General features: G+C 38.7%; 1 long non-coding RNA gene across 1 annotated transcript in view; it reads left to right on the top strand.

Moving 5' to 3' along the window:
* The first annotated feature begins 521 nt into the window (after positions 1–521).
* The window catches only part of LOC310723394, a 41213-nt gene continuing 25266 nt past the window's right edge, over positions 522–16468 (top strand). The window contains exon 1 of the long non-coding RNA XR_014532669.1: positions 522–662. This is a non-coding gene — a long non-coding RNA (uncharacterized lncRNA). The remainder of the gene's footprint in view (positions 663–16468) is intronic.

The following is a 16468-nucleotide window of genomic DNA, read 5'->3' as shown; positions in this document are numbered from 1 at the left end:
TGCCCGCAAAGAGTTGCAGTAGTGGCAGTCTCGAAATAACAAAAGACCGAACAAACACCTAAGCAGCCTGTGTGGTTGAATCTTTTTGATTTTGTAGATAAGAAACCGACAAGATCATGTCACATTAGCAACATGTGAGGAAAAGGACAGTTACTTGTCCTTGGTTGCTTCAAGGTTGCGAGCAATGGTTGAAGGGGAGATCAAAGATCATACTTTTACATTTATATAATTTACATTACATTTACATTTGCGGCATTTAGCAGACGCCCTTGTCCAGAGCGACATACAAAAGTGCTGTAAGTCTCTAGCAATGAATAAATCTAAACTGGTATGCTGGATTAAAAACTAAATATAAATATAACTCTTGAATTTTACAGAGCAAACTTGGAAAGTGCTAATTTAAGTGTTTCAGGAATAGGTAGGTCTTCAACCGTCGCTTAAAAATAGCCAGGGACTCCGCTGTACAGACATCTAGGGGAAGTTCATTCCAACACATCATTACTTATAATCTTATACTCCAGTGCTCATGTTAGTTCTCACTCTCCAGTGTTCTGTATTGTTAAAAAATTTATGATCAAAATCTTGATGTCACCCAAATGAGGATGGGTTCCCCTTTTGAGTCTGGTTCCTCTCAAGGTTTCTTCCTCATTACATCTAAGGGAGTTAATTGTCCATGGTTACCCCAAGGTTACGAACAGTGGCTGAAGGGGAGAGCAGAGAGTCATTAAGAGTATTTTTTAGATCTTGACCTGGAGATGAATCACCTGGGATGACCAGCAGTTCTTTGGTACTGGGATTGAGTTTTAGTTCATGAGCACTCATCCATGAAGATATGTCTGTCAAGCATGCCAAGATCCGAGTGGAAGCTGTGGTAACTGAGGGAGGGAAAGAAAAGATGAGTTGAGTGTCATCTGCATAGCAGTGGTAAGAAAACCCATGTGAGGATATGACTTCACCAGTGGAGTGGGTATAGAGAGAGAAAAGGAGGGGACCAAGTACTGAGCCTTGTGGGACACCAGTGGTGTGTCTGCACGGGGCAGATGTGGATCCCTTCATGTTACCTGGTATAAGAGACCTTCCAGGTAGTAAACAAACCATTCCCGTGCTGTACCGTGTATTCCGAGGCTCTTGATGGTAGACAATAGAGTCTTGTGGTTGACTGTGTCAAATGCTGCTGAAAGTTCCAGGATGATAAGTACAGATGACAGCTTGGCTGATCGAGCAGAATGCAGTTTCTGAGAAACAGCCGTCTCTGTGGAATGTGCAGCTTTGAACCCAGACTGGTTTGGATCATGGAAGTTGTTCTGTGAGAGATAGATAGATAGTTGGTTAAAAACAGTGTGTTTCAGAGATTTAGAAAGAAAGAGAATTGATACCGGTCTGTAGTTGTTAATGCCTGATAAGTCTAAAGCAGGTTTCTTTAAGATGGGAATGACCCTTGCTTATTTAAAGGTAGTTGGCACAAAGCCAGATGTTAAGCCTTTTTGAGCTTTTCCTTGTAGAAGTCAGTTTTAGCAGAGGTCATATCCGAATAAATTTTGGTCAGGAGTGCATGGTAAGATGCGAGGTCTATATCGAGTTGTGATTTTTTTACACAATAGGTGTAATATTCTATTGTTATCAGGGAGGGGGTAACTTAGTGGTTAAGATGTTGGACTTTTGATCAGGAGTTCTAATCCCAGCACTACCAAGCTGCCACTTGAGCAAAGCCCTTAACCTTCAACTGCTCAGTAGTATGAATGATATAAATGTAAGTGCCATAAATATTAATCAATAAAGTCATCAAATAATAATCTTCTTCTTTCAGCTGCACCCATTAGTGGTCGCCAGAGCGAATCATCCGTCTCTATACTACTCTGTCCTCTACTTTTGCCTCTTTCAAACTAAATACCTGCATTTCTTCCCTCACCACATCCATAAACCTCCTCATTTGCCTTCCTCTTTTCCTCCTTCCTGGTGGCTCCATCCTCAGCATTCTCTTACCGATATACCCTCCCACCTCTGCACATGTCCAAACCATCTTAATCTCACCTCCCTCACCTTGTCCCCAAAACGTCCTACATGTGCTGTCACTCTAATTAACTCGTTTCTAATCCTGTCCATCGTCGTCACTCAAAATAAAAATCTCAACATCTTCAACTAAAGTCATCAAATTATAATTATAAAATAAAATGACTTTGAGAACGGCCAACAAAACAACTTCCATAATGAGGACAAAACAAATGACTTTTATTTATTAGCATTAGGGAGGAAGAAAAGCAAGTGAAGGATGTGTGGAACAGCAGAAAAACCGTAAAATCTCACATCTGTATCTTTTTTCTTGTAAATATTATAATACTAAGCTCCACTGACTGGTTGTCGGGTCCTGCCTGTTATCATGGTGTGACTTCTTTCATGCCTTTATATATGCAGTATGTGGACTCTTGACATATCTGAGCTGCCGTATGCCTTATTCATGCACATTTCCTTCCAGTTCTAACCCAAGACCCATGACACGGTTCTGCTTGTGGATTACTATTACACGACCCTCAGAAATTTGACAGGAGGAAGGAAATTCTTGATTTCATCGATTTGACTTACCGCAAAAAAACCTGCAGGGTGGCGCATGCTGCGCCTGGATTCGTGGTCTTAAAAAAGAAAAAAATATTTAAAAATGAAAAGAAAACATGGCTTCTCAGAGTTATCTTAGTGGCAGTGTGCCTTGTGTTTTTACCCTCCTGCTGATAGCAGCTTATTGTTGCAAGAGCGCTGAACAATTTGGTTCAAATTCGGTGGTATTCGGGTTCCGCACACATTCATCTCGACTTGATTTTTACAGGACGTTGAACAATATGAGCTGTCTTGGTGTGCAATTTGGTCTGACATGTCTTGAAAAGCTTGCACTAGCATAGTGGTAGTCATTTTTTATCAAGCAAAAAAACTACATTTGATACAAATTCTTTGCTCTTTCATATCTGCTTTAGGAATTATAGAACATTCATCATCCCGAAGCTTCTCAATACGGTCAATGTCAGAGCTCAATAACAGGAGATCTTCCACATCTTCCAACTCATGTACAGCATGTCTTCATGGAGCTGACTTTGTCACCCAAATGAGGATGGGTTCACCTTTTGCGTCTGGTTCCTTTCAAGGTTTCTTCCTTGTGACATCTAAGGGAGTTTTTCCCTGCCACAGTCGCCACGGCTGCTCATCAGGGATTAATGCAAACCATTCAACTTAACTCTTAAAATTCTGTAAAGCTGCTTTGAGACAATGACTGTTGTGAAAAGCGCTTTAGAAAAAAAACTTGACTTGACTTGACTTTGTGTACAGGGGCATTGTCATGCTGGAATAGGTTTGTGCCTCCTAGTTCAAGTGAATGAAAAATTTAACTCTATCATTTATGGATAGACACCCTTATCTAAAGCGACTTACAACTGAGCAATTGAGGTTTAAAGGCCTTGTTTAAGAACCCAGCAGTGATAGCATGGTGGTTTTGGGATTTGAACTTATGGCCTTCCAATCCAAGGTCCCAATATCACCTCCCCTAGCACAACTCTGTGGTAAGAGTTGGGAAAAGAATTACATATAGCTGAAAAAGACAATACATTTTATATCCCAATATTTCTACTGTTTAGGGAAACAGCCAGTTAAAAAAACACATTCTACATCAGTGGTGTAAAGTTTTTGAGTATTTGTGTTTCGTTACTGAATTTAAATAAAGTTTTGTCTACTTTTTAGTTTTACTTAGTCAAATATATAAGCAACCTTTACTCTCTACTCAACTACATTTTACATTTTCCAGTCAGACAGCTCTGAATGTTTTTACTTAATCTAAAACTATTGACTTTGATTTTATTTACTAATTGAATACTATTGTTTCTTCTTCTTTGATACATGATACATTAGTTTTTTTTTGTAATTGAAGATCCCTTTTTACTTTTTTTTTTTTTTTTTTTTGACGGACTTGTTTGATCTTTGTTTTATACTGGCATGTTGAAAAGACTGTTATGTTGTTAATACAGTGTTGAGGTCGACAATTTAGAAAATAAAACCTTGCAAATCAACTGTTTTTGCTTTTCACTAACATGTGTCTCGGTGTTGAGAACTCAAAACATCTTTGAGCCAACGTCCAATACTCAAGTACTGCTCAAATCAGATACTCCAAGGCTTTTCCTCAGGTCATATTGGAATTGGTGACAATCTGTAATGGAGTAAGTTCTATCTATACTTCAACTCAAATATGATTTTCAGGGACATTTTGCACCTCTGCTGTACATACAGATTATATAACAATAGTATGAATAAATGGAGATACTGAATAATATGATGTCATTATTTAGCAGCTTTAGAAAAGATAGCACCTGATGCAGTACAACCTAATATTTAGCATTTTGCAGCGGTAATTGTAGGCAAGGTATAAAGCTGCGAGATGCATCAAGGTCATGAAACCATAATGTTCATATCATTAATTACTGTATACTGTTTTACTGTATACTAATGTATAACACTAGTGCACATAGGCAATATGTACCGCTTTGTTCTGCAGTCTGGTGAGTGTTAAGACTAAAAAATAAACAATCTAAGCTTGATTACTTACATTAGACCATCCAGTTTATCCCGGACACACAAGGCATTGTTTCTGTCCAGGCTACAAATAAGATAGTTATTGTGATTCATGCACTCCGATGCTCTGCTGCTCTGAGTCACACATGACTAACTAGCGCCTGATCCATGCGTAATGAAGACTCATTGCTGTTTGACGCCTCGCATGAGATACAATCAAGACTTCATTATCGCTTACATAAATTTGTTATTCAACACTTACTCGTGGTTCAGTTTCCAAAGGGAAGTAGAGCATCTGGATTGCTGTTGTTGTGAGTTTTTTTTTAACTGTTGGAGTCATTTTCTTGTACCATAATTAAGGTTCGGGGATGGACACGGTCCAGGACTAATGATGAGTCACATTGACAGTCTGACTTGTTGAAAGTAGGACAGATCCTGTTTTCTTGCTAGGGTGCTAGTGTAAATGGAAATAATAGTATAAAGAAGGCCAGTGAAGTCTTCTGGCCTTTTGTGTTTGTAGTGAGGATTTAATTTATTTCTGCTTTCAGACTCATATATTTGCCTGCAGAGACTATATATATTTTAGGCCTGTCAATAGATTAAAATATTTAATCGTGATTAATCACAAGATTGTCATGATTTACTTGTAATTAATCACAATACTTTTCAAGTTTTCAGTACTCTACATGTCAGGGAGCCACCAGTCAGGCCTCCCTCCAAGGCTCACACTCTCACTCAGCCTCTTCCTCCCATTAATCACCTACACCTGTCCTCTTCCTACTACTCAACTACACCTGTCCTCCTACTACTCAACTACACCTGTCCTCTTCGTGCCACACAACTACACCTGTCCTCCTACTACTCAACTACACCTGTCCTCTTCCTACTACACAACTACACCTGTCCTCCTAATACTACTCAACTACACCTGTCCTCTTCCTACTACACAACTACACCTGTCCTCCTAATACTACTCAACTACACCTGTCCTCCTACTACTCAACTACACCTGTCCTCTTCGTGCTACACAACTACACCTGTCCTCCTAATACTACTCAACTACACCTGTCCTCCTACTACTCAACTACACTTGTCCTCTTCGTACTACACAACTACACCTGTCCTCTTACTACTCAACTACACCTGTCCTCTTCCTACTACACAACTACACCTGTCCTCCTACTACTCAACTACACCTGTCCTCCTCCTACTAATCACCTACACCTGTCCTCCTCCTACTAATCAACTACACCTGCCCTCCTCCTACTAATCAACTAGACCTGTCCTCCTCCTACTAATCAACTAGACCTGTCCTCCTCCTCCTACTACTCAACTACACCTGTCCTCCTCCTACTAATCAACTACGCTTGTCCATCTCCTACTACCCAACTACACCTGTCCTCCTCCTACTACTCAACTACACCTGTCCTCCTTCTACTAATCACCTACACCTGTCCTCCTCTTATTAATCACCTACACCTGTCCTCCATTTACCCGTTACCTTTATAAGGTCCTTATTCCCCTTCACTCACTGTCCGATCTACCAGTTATGACCATAGATCACCTGGACTACACACAGCGTAGTCATGAGCATGGAAGCATGGAAGCATGGAAGGATGGAAGCACAGGGAACCAGTGCTCGTGGCTACACTTCTAAGAAGCACTCAGTTAAGTGTGCCATTTTGCTTCAGTTACTTCTCAAACTCTTGTGTGTGTATTTGTGGATAATAAAGAACATTATTACTCCCTGTTTCTGACGCCTGGTCTATCTAATAAAGACACTTTATAGATGTAAATGTATGTTTATTGTTACTGAAACTATACTCAACATAGAGCATGAAAACTAAATATTCTTGTAAATGTTTTTATGTAATTATGGTGTTTTAAATGATGAAAATCATCAGGACACCAAACGAAACTTTTGCTATGTTTCTACACGGACGGTTTTTATTGCCGGATGTGCACATCATGGCCGATTTTGGTGCTGATTTGAGAATTGGCGCATCAGTAAAACAAATGTTTATTGATTTCAAATGTTTACATTTTTAAAAAAGGTGTTTTTATATATATATATATATAAGTAAAAAAGGACGTCATCAATACATGTTGTGAGTTTTAATTTTGCCTTCATTATATTTATTTATATATTTAATAAAAATGCTAGTAATAATAATAATAACACGTTAATAAAATTTGTTTATATTATATTTATATAATATATTATATTTATGATGTGGTGCGGCCCGATTCAGTGGGAGCGCATCTAATTTAATATAAAGAGTTTCATTGGTTCACCTGAACCCGTTCTGCAATTTCATTGGTCTAATGTTACAGGGCTCAGTTTTTTGGCATGAATTTTGTGAAACCGGGAAAAAAACGCAGAAAAAATCCATAAATTAGCTGCTTCGTTGTTTAAGCCGCGGGGTTCAAAGCATGGGAAAAAAGTAGCGGCTTATAGTCCTGAAAATACGGTATATATATATACTGTATATATATATATATATATATATATATATATATATATATATATATATATATATATATATATATATATATATACAGTATCTCACAAAAGTAAGTCTACCTCTCAAATATCAGCAACCAGTTTATTATATCTACTTAAGTGACAATACTATAGAAATTAAACTTGGATATATTTTAGAGCAGTCAATATGCAGCTTGTATATCAGTGAAAATAACTAAAAATAACTAAATATATGTGGAACTTTACCGAGGACTAAAATTGGTGACTCTGATTATGGAATGCGTATATACAGTAAACCATCATGCTCAGAAAAGCACTACGCACATCTGAGAGAATATTCTATATTATACAGAGTTGACATTATACCTCTTTTGAAATTTGGAAGGAAACTGGAGAACCCTGAGGAATCTGCAAATTACAATGATCAAAGTGCTTCTATTTACACCACAGGGACTAAAGTGACTTCTTTTACACTGATTTCAATCTAAAATAACTGCATAAATGATAGTGTGTGTGGTTTACACATAGTTAAGGTAGCTTTTTTAAACTGTGAAAAGAACATAAATGAGCTGTCTTCCTCCCAGACATCAACCCCGAGCGCTTTAAACGCAGGCATCTGGTTAATTATCCTGTAGCTGCAGTGCCATGTGTGATAGCTGGCAGTTTAATGCATGGGTAGCTGCAATCAAACGCACACCACGCTCAAAATGTAGCCTAAATCTGTCAAGTCTTGGAAGCATCATATCTGTGGTAAAGTGAACAAAAATATGTATATCAGTGAGAAACAAGTTAAATAATAAAACTCTTTAAATGGGTGACAAATTTACCGGATTTCTATATTTAATGAGAACTAAAGTTTTTTGCTTATGCAGGGTTTTTTTTTTTCAAAATTCAAAGTTTATAAGAAATAAACAATTTTAAACAACGTGCAAAAGTATTCACCCCCTTCAATATTTCCACATTTGTAGTGTTAAAAATGTGAAAATAATGCATTTAATTGGAAATATGTCATAAATGTACATAATATTTATATAAATTATATATATATTAACTGCTTGCTTGTTTAAATGAGACAATTTTTAAGAGAAATGCAATCAATGCATTAATGTTTATTGCACATAGCTGGGCATTTAATGGAAACCAGCCATTACCCCACTGTGAAGCATGGTGGCGGTGGCATTGTGTTGATTGTTACCTCTCCACTTAGGCATTGGTCTACCACAGATGTTTTATATTCTATTCATGGTTTAATAAAGTATTTAATGTTACTCTAAAGCATCTGTTTTTTATTTAATCAAACTAAAACGTGATTCAATCTCTTCTTGTTCTTTTTGATGCTGTTTTTTTAGGAATGGTCTCTAATAATCTTTCAGGAGCAAGTTTATGTATATTGAGGTCACATGACATTTAATAATTGGTTGGATTTTTGTGACTTCTGGTGACACCATGACACCTAATTTGAGAAATTCACAAAAAGGAGGTGGATATTTTTTTCAGCTTGAAGACTTTAATGCTTTTTAAACCAGTAGCAGGCTTCATTTGGCAAAGTTTTATTGCATTGAATCAAATCAGTGTTCCAGCTAAAACTTTAGCAAGTTTCTTTTGTTACATTTTATTCTGCCACCTAGTTGTGATGATGATCAATACTCACTTTGTTTGACATACTTTGATAACTTCCACATCACCTTTCAAAAAAGAAAAATCGCTCCAAGAAACCAAACTATGTCCAGGTGTTTGCAGAGAAACAGTTTTGACTCCATGGGCATTACTTGAGACTGACTGCAAAGAATGCAACAGCTACATGCTTCCCAAAAAACAACCAACCAACCAACCAAAAAAAAAAGTAATTGAAATAAAATTCATACTTTCTCAAAATTTGCTCAAGGAACAATGATGGATTGGTCTGTGTGGAAGATTCAGTATTTAATTAAGTTTATCAGGGCAATTCACAGGAATGTGCCATGTATTTGGGGTCACTAATTTCACTAATGCTAGACAGATTAGACAGAGCGACGATGTCTCCAGCTCCTTCAGTAATAAGACAGTCTCTTCCTCTCTCAACTCCACCCCTCTGTGTCCAATAATGAGACTGTCAGTTTGATTTAGCTGACCTGGGGCTGAAATCTTAGATTCATATTAATTCATAATTCAGAGACACTGAAAAGCAAAATGGTGTGTTAGCGGTGCTGCAGGTTTCTCAGCCTTCGGGTTTAGTTTGCTTTCTTAGGATTGTGTGATGACTGTGGGATACAAAAGACTTTGGGCATGTTTGAGATGTATTTACAAGACCTTTAAACTGATTTGATTCACTTTGATAATTTAACGATTTAGTTTCTGGATGTATTAACCATCCAAATCAGGGGTCCCCAAACCTTTTTTTTTCTGTGAGGGCATTATAATTTGCATTTTCTTTTATAGGGACGGGTCGGTCTGTAACAGAAAATGACATGAGTGTCTATTATTGTGTAGATTTTATTATGATTTCAAATGTATTTATTTGCATCCTAATTCTAGATTAGTTTATTATTGTGTTTTACACCCTACTGACAAATGAGCATTACTTTTCAAGAGTTATATCGCCTATTGAAAGAGCATTATTACTATCATAATGGCATTTTTTTATATTCATGGATATTGAAATCCAAACATTTCCTTACCTATGCATATGCATATGGTTGATGGGTGAATATAACAAAGAATTACGCTACATTAATGGTTGGACTGTACTCGCTGATTACCAATTAATTGTGAACACCACTTATACAGCTGTGCTATAACCCTATGAGCACTACGAATGCAGCTATTCTTTAACCCTATGAACACCACTCATACAGCTGTGCTATAACCCCTTTGAACACTACGAATGCAGCTTTGCTTTAACCCTGTGAACACCACTCATACAGCTGTGCTATAACCCTATGAACACCACTTATACAGCTGTGCTATAACCCTATGAACACTACAAATGCAGCTGTTCTCTAACCCTATGAACACCACTCATACAGCTGTGCTATAACCCTATGAACACTACGAATGCAGCTATTCTTTAACCCTATGAACACCACTCATACAGCTGTGCTATAACCCTTTGAACACTACGAATGCAGCTTTGCTTTAACCCTGTGAACACCACTCATACAGCTGTGCTATAACCCTATGAACACCACTTATACAGCTGTGCTATAACCCTATGAACACTACAAATGCAGCTGTTCTCTAACCCTATGAACACCACTCATACAGCTGTGCTATAACCCTATGAACACTAAGAATGCAGCTGTTCTCTAACCCTATAAACACCACTCATACAGCTGTGCTATAACCCTATCAACACCACTCATACAGCTGTGCTATAACCCTAAGAATACTACGAATGCAGCTGTTCTCTAACCCTATGAACACCACTCAAACAGCTGTGCTATAACCCTATGAAAACTATGAATGCAGCTGTTCTCTAACCCTATGAACACCACTCATACAGCTGTGCTATAACCCTATGAACACTACGAATGCAGCTTTGCTTTCACCCTATGAACACCACTCATACAGCTGTGCTATAACCCTATGAACACCACTCATACAGTTGTACTGCCCATACACTGTTCACTTTAAAACTCTTATAAAACATATTAATGGCGTATACATGTTTTCTGGAGCACTAATATTAAATCTCATTATATGTTCTTGAAGGTTTATGTCAGTTGGCTAATGTAGGTAGGCATATTGTAGATACCTGAGCACCACTTATTGTCAAAATAATCCTTCTCATCTTGATATAAAGCTTAAAAATACATACGTAGGCTTTTAGCACTTATCCTAAAGGGCATATGTAGGTGTCCTTAAGCTTTATGAATCTCTTTTAAATTTGGTTAAATGCCACCAAATAATGCGCTCTCTCGCAAATCTGCGTCGTAAGATGAATCTAACCAACAACATTTTTCTTTTTTTTTTTGTGCTCATCTTTACCATGAGTGCCAATAATTCTGCAGGGATTCTGGCAGCTGAGGGCATTTTCTCCAGCCTGATCAATCACGCTTAAAGCGACTCATCACAATCGCTCTGACAGTCCTGTCCCATCTGCTCGTTAACATTGCTCCGCTCTGACATTTGTGAGAACAGGCGATTGTTTGCCTCCGTCGTCCTTCAGGAAGAAACATGACGGGGCACTTTAGCAGAGGGATGGAGCGAGTCTGTGCCAGAGGTTTGCAGCATGTGATGGATACAGGGTGCAACGCTGCATGGTCTGGCCAGGCTCTGAAAGGACTGCAGTGAACATCCCCTGCATGATGTCGCATGAAAATCCTGCTTCTGCACATCTGGTTACTGATTAATGAACTGTTTCATTCATCTCAAATCATGTAACTGTTATAAACCTTTATATCCATTTCTACCTTTATATACATGAACTCTGAACTATGATATACGTTCACATTGTTATAATGCATTCATAAGTCACTATGTGCATGGTTATGTTTATTAATGAAAGTGCATTGCCCTTGAAATTCCTTCTTATAATGCATAGTGTGTTATGGGATGACCTAATGGCAATATAAAGGTGTTATAAGCAGTTTACATTAAAAACAATACTACATGCTGCTAAAACATTTTATAAATCATTAGAACAATGTGTTTTATGGCTTGTCAATGCATTATAACATAAATATGCTGCCTGGCCAAAAAAAATCACCCCTTAGTTCCTAGTTTACAAGCCTGAGGGGGCTACACCAACCAGGCATAACATTATGACCTTATAACATTATGAGCGGTCTGGATTAGTATGGTGAGGGGAATAAACACTAAGTATTGAAAAATATTCATTTTTTCATACATTTGCTGTACAGTGGCCCCCTGAACTCCCTTAGAACGAAACCCCCGCAGCCCCTATGGTACCTTAGTGAATTCATCTTGACATTATGCCAGTAAGTTGTTTCCTTTTTGATACTAGGAATGGACATAAACGCTTTATTTATCACTTAAAATTAATTATACAATAATGTGTTTTTATAAAAATTGTTAGTGAAAGCATTCGTTCCCACTGAACTTACACGGAATTTTAAAATAATCCACAACTTGCTGTTTGTCAGGATATAAATGAGAACCCACACATTTTCAGAGCCGCGAATTGTTGGGGGTTGACTGTATTCGGTTTTCTGAAATATCAAATTACAAATTTGTAAAAACGTTATTTTTTTATGAAAACAAGGCTACGTCTACATTAACAATGAATACACATCATTCTGTAAAGCTGCTTTGAGACAACGTCTGTTGTGAAAAGCGCTATAGAAATAAACTTGACTTGACTTGACCCCGTCATTTCCGCCTGCCATTTATTTACTTTCTGGCTATTTCGCCCGTTGCTGCAATGACTAAAAATCATTGCAGCGCTTTTGCATTGCATCGTTTACATTGACTGAAAATGGCATCTCACTGTGGACGAAAGGCCAAAATAAAAAGAAACATATGCGTCTTTAAATAAAAAACATGTGAGCGGGGACATGGCCAAAAGGTGTTTTTTTTTTTTTTTGGATATAGAAGCAAACTCTCAGACCAGCCCTAGACCGAATCTGCACAGCTGTGATTGGTTGTTACGTTGTGAGGCAGCGGTTGCCAGTTGACAGTACAGCGCCCCCGACCGTGCAACCAAACACATGGAAAACATCCTAGATTCTTATTCTGACAGAGATTATAACGTTACGCATGTTATATTTGGAATTTTAAATCTTTTTTCAGATGTTAAATACGCTCCTACAAATCTGCATATTTGAGTCTGGAAAAGTTTGTAATTTAGAAATAAAAAAAACTTACACACTGCACACTGTGTTTCTTCCCTAATGTCAGTTGGAAAGCTCTACTAAACATCGTCACGATTTATTTTTACTTCAGGCAGGGTAAAATCTAACATAATTGAAAATCTTAGTTACGGGTAGCAAGGGTAGCTTTAGCATTCGCACTTTCTGCATTTGTATGCATTTTTCTTCTTCTAAGTATTGTAAGGCGTGGGGTTTAGCTGCCCGTGGATTCATTTGAATAGAGACAATGGACGAAAATATGAGCCGCTATTAACTTTTATTGAGTCAAGTTTTAGAACTGGGGAGAAAAGCAACAGTACTCTCAGTGCCCGACACACTCGACTTCACCTCCCTTTAGCTTTTTCCCGCACTTCCATTCACATTCCATCACAGTCCTTATCGGCGGAAATGAGTAATTGAGTAAAAGACAGGAGGTGGAGCTGGAGGTAGCAGAGCTGAAGATGTTGAGGTTTTCGTTGGGAGTGAGGAGGATGGACAGGATTAGAAAAGAGTTTATTAGAGGGACAGCACATGTAGGACGTTTTGGAGACAAGGTGAGGGAGGAGCGATTGAGATGGTTTGGAGATGTGCAGAGGAGGGACATGGGGTATATCAGTAGGAGAATGCTGAGGATGGAGCCACCAGGAGGGAGAAAAAGAGGAAGGCAAAGGAGGAGGTTTATGGATGTGGTGAGGGAAGACATGCAGGTGGTTGGTTTGAAAGCCGCAGATGTAGGGGACAGAGTAATAAGGAGACGGATAACCCCTATTGAGAGCAGCCAAAAGAAGAAGAAGAAGAAGAAGAAGAAGATATCGACATCTATAATATAATATACACACTCATACAGTTGTTTGGGTAATTTTACTGTAATTGCTTTCGACATGTGAGAAAAAATCAAGGACACACACACATTAACTGACACACACGAATTTGAATTTCCTCTTCCGTGTTGCTGTTGATGAGTAAGATCATGGCTGCCCGGTCTGACTCATGCCAAGTCCCCACACACAACATTCTGGCCTGATGGTTGACTCATCAATCCTTCTGTCTTGTTTCTGGGTATCTGATGGCTGTAATTTTGTTTTGTTCACATCCGTTGGAGCTAAAGTAGCATGTGACATGAGTGCCGGCGAGGAGATGACTGTGTCTGCAAGCATACGTTATTGTACACCTGTCCAAATGAACATGAGAAGGTCTGTAATAAGAGATCTGCCTGCTGGATTTGTGTTAGACAGAACGCTACCTGTGTCTGTATTTGGACTGAAACCCAGACTGGGCGTGGCCTGAACCAGAAGGTCTGATTCATATTGAATCACTGACAAATCAACCGTTCCAGTCTTATAGTACATTATGATTAGTCACAGGTACAGATGAATTGCACATGTAATGTAATACACTGTATTTATGATACAGGGTTGTGCAGGGAAGTGGGGAATTTTGAAACAAGGATTTGGTGATGCTTGGCTGAATCTTGTGTGATCTTGTTTAGAACCTCTTACCATTACTTATAATAGAGCAGTGGAGTGGTGCACAATGAGCGTACTCTGTAAAAGACTTTTATAGGAATGGTTATAGTGTGAGTGCTGCGCAAAAGGAGTTCTGGCGTCATTCCCAGTTAGGACGTCACGATCGTGTCTCGTCTGCGCATGGGATTACAATATTTCTTTGAAATTTGCAGATGGGACACAATAGTGACGTCCTAACTGGGAATAAAACTAAAATTCCTTTTGCGCAGCACTCACACTATAACCATTCTTATTAAAGGTTTTATAGTGGACACTCGTTGTGCACCACTCCACTCAATGAAAATTGGTAGGGGTCAGACAGAGTTCATGTGTGTGAATGAGAGGGAGGGCAGTGGAGGTGTGTGGTTACAGGGAGAAGAGGTGGAGAAGGTGGAGGAGTTCAGGTACCTGGGGTCAACAGTGCAAAGTAATGGAGAGTGTGTTAGAGGAGTGAAGAAAAGAGTGCAGGCAGGGTGGAGTGGGTGGAGAAGAGTGACAGGAGTGATTTGTGATAGAAGAGTATCTGTGAGAGTAAAAGGGAAAGTTTATAGGACTGTGGTGAGACCTGAGATGTTGTATGGTTTAGAGACAGTGGCATTGAGTAAAAGACAGGAGGTGGAGCTGGAGGTAGCAGAGCTGAAGATGTTGAGGTTTTCGTTGGAAGTGACGGGGATGGACAGGATTAGAAATGAGTTTATTAGAGGGACAGCGCATGTAGGACGTTTTGGAGACAAGGTGAGAGAGGCAAGATTGAGATGGGACATGGGGTATATCAGTAGGAGAATGCTGAGGATGAAGCTACCAGGAAGAAGGAAAAGAGGAAGGCAAAGGAGGAGATTTATGGATGTGATGAGGAAAGACATGCAGGTAGTTGGTTTGAAAGAGGCAGATGTAGAGGACAGGGGGGCGGATGATCCAATGTAGCGACCCCCAATGGGAGCAGCCGAAAGAAAAAGAACACATTATGGGAGAAAGAGAAAACAGAAGTTAGACAGTTTAGCCTGCTTTGGAGCTCTATACCTCAAGTGCTTCCAAAAAGTTCATAATGTTAAAGTAATTGAAAAAGTCATCACTTAATAGTCTTTGATTATCTAGTTGAGGAGGTTGTTGGAGATCTGGACCAGAGATGCTTGGAGCTCAGTTTTCTGTGTGTGTACATTGCCAGCTGACCATTCTATTCATACTGATAGACTACTGTTTCTGGTTTTGGATACTAACATATTATAGACTGCAGTTACAGTACACTCTTAGCACATTACTTGGGAAATAAACCAATGACAAGACTGGCGGCGGAGACAACTCTCTGCATACGCAAAACTGCATTAGAAAAAAGTTTAAAAGAAAATGAACTTTTGCTTGTGCAAAGTTTTTGTTGCATCCTGTGGGATCGCAGTCCTGAATGACACCTCGATTCCCAACCAGATGCCCTGCGAACCCTTCTGAAAAACCTTTAAAATAATGTTCAATTATTTATTATTCTTAGTCTCTTTACTGTACATGTTACAAACCACTTCAGTTGCCTTGAGGATTGAATAGTAATGTACATATATATAGAAGAAACAGTTCAGAGAACTTGAGCTAAAGTTCATGCTTGACTCTGTCTGGCACTAAAAGGATGAACCCGAGAGAATTCAAGTTAAGAAAACAACGTTTTACTGAAATATCAGATACAAATTGCAGGACTTTTTTGTATATATACAGTCAGAAACAATGGATTCTTGTCCAGGTTAACTACACACCTGTAGTGCGAGCGTTGTGTTCACCTTGGCAAATCCATAGAAATGCCACTAGTGCACTGTGGGAACTTTCTAGACAGTCAAAGAGATCTGGGCATTTAGAGTTTGTTCCAATCCACACACAATACTCAGTTAGAAGGTTATATTAACACCATCATTTGTGCACTGTGAGCGTGTCCTAACACCCCCACACACACTATTCTCTGTCCCAAACCACACACAAACACTATGTACTTCAAATGTTATCTCAACACCATAAGTCCACTGGGATGATGTTCCTGCCTACACACACTTTTCATAAAAAAGTCATAATCAGTATTACTATCACTATTAATCCACTATGGGCATGTCCCAAACCACACATAATATTCACTTAAAAGGTCATGCTAACACCATTACTGACTTATT

This window comes from Silurus aristotelis (genome assembly GCF_946808225.1).
Source record: "Silurus aristotelis genome assembly, chromosome: 3".
NCBI classification, from domain to species: domain Eukaryota; kingdom Metazoa; phylum Chordata; class Actinopteri; order Siluriformes; family Siluridae; genus Silurus; species Silurus aristotelis.
This window is presented reverse-complemented; position numbering and strand designations above follow the sequence as displayed.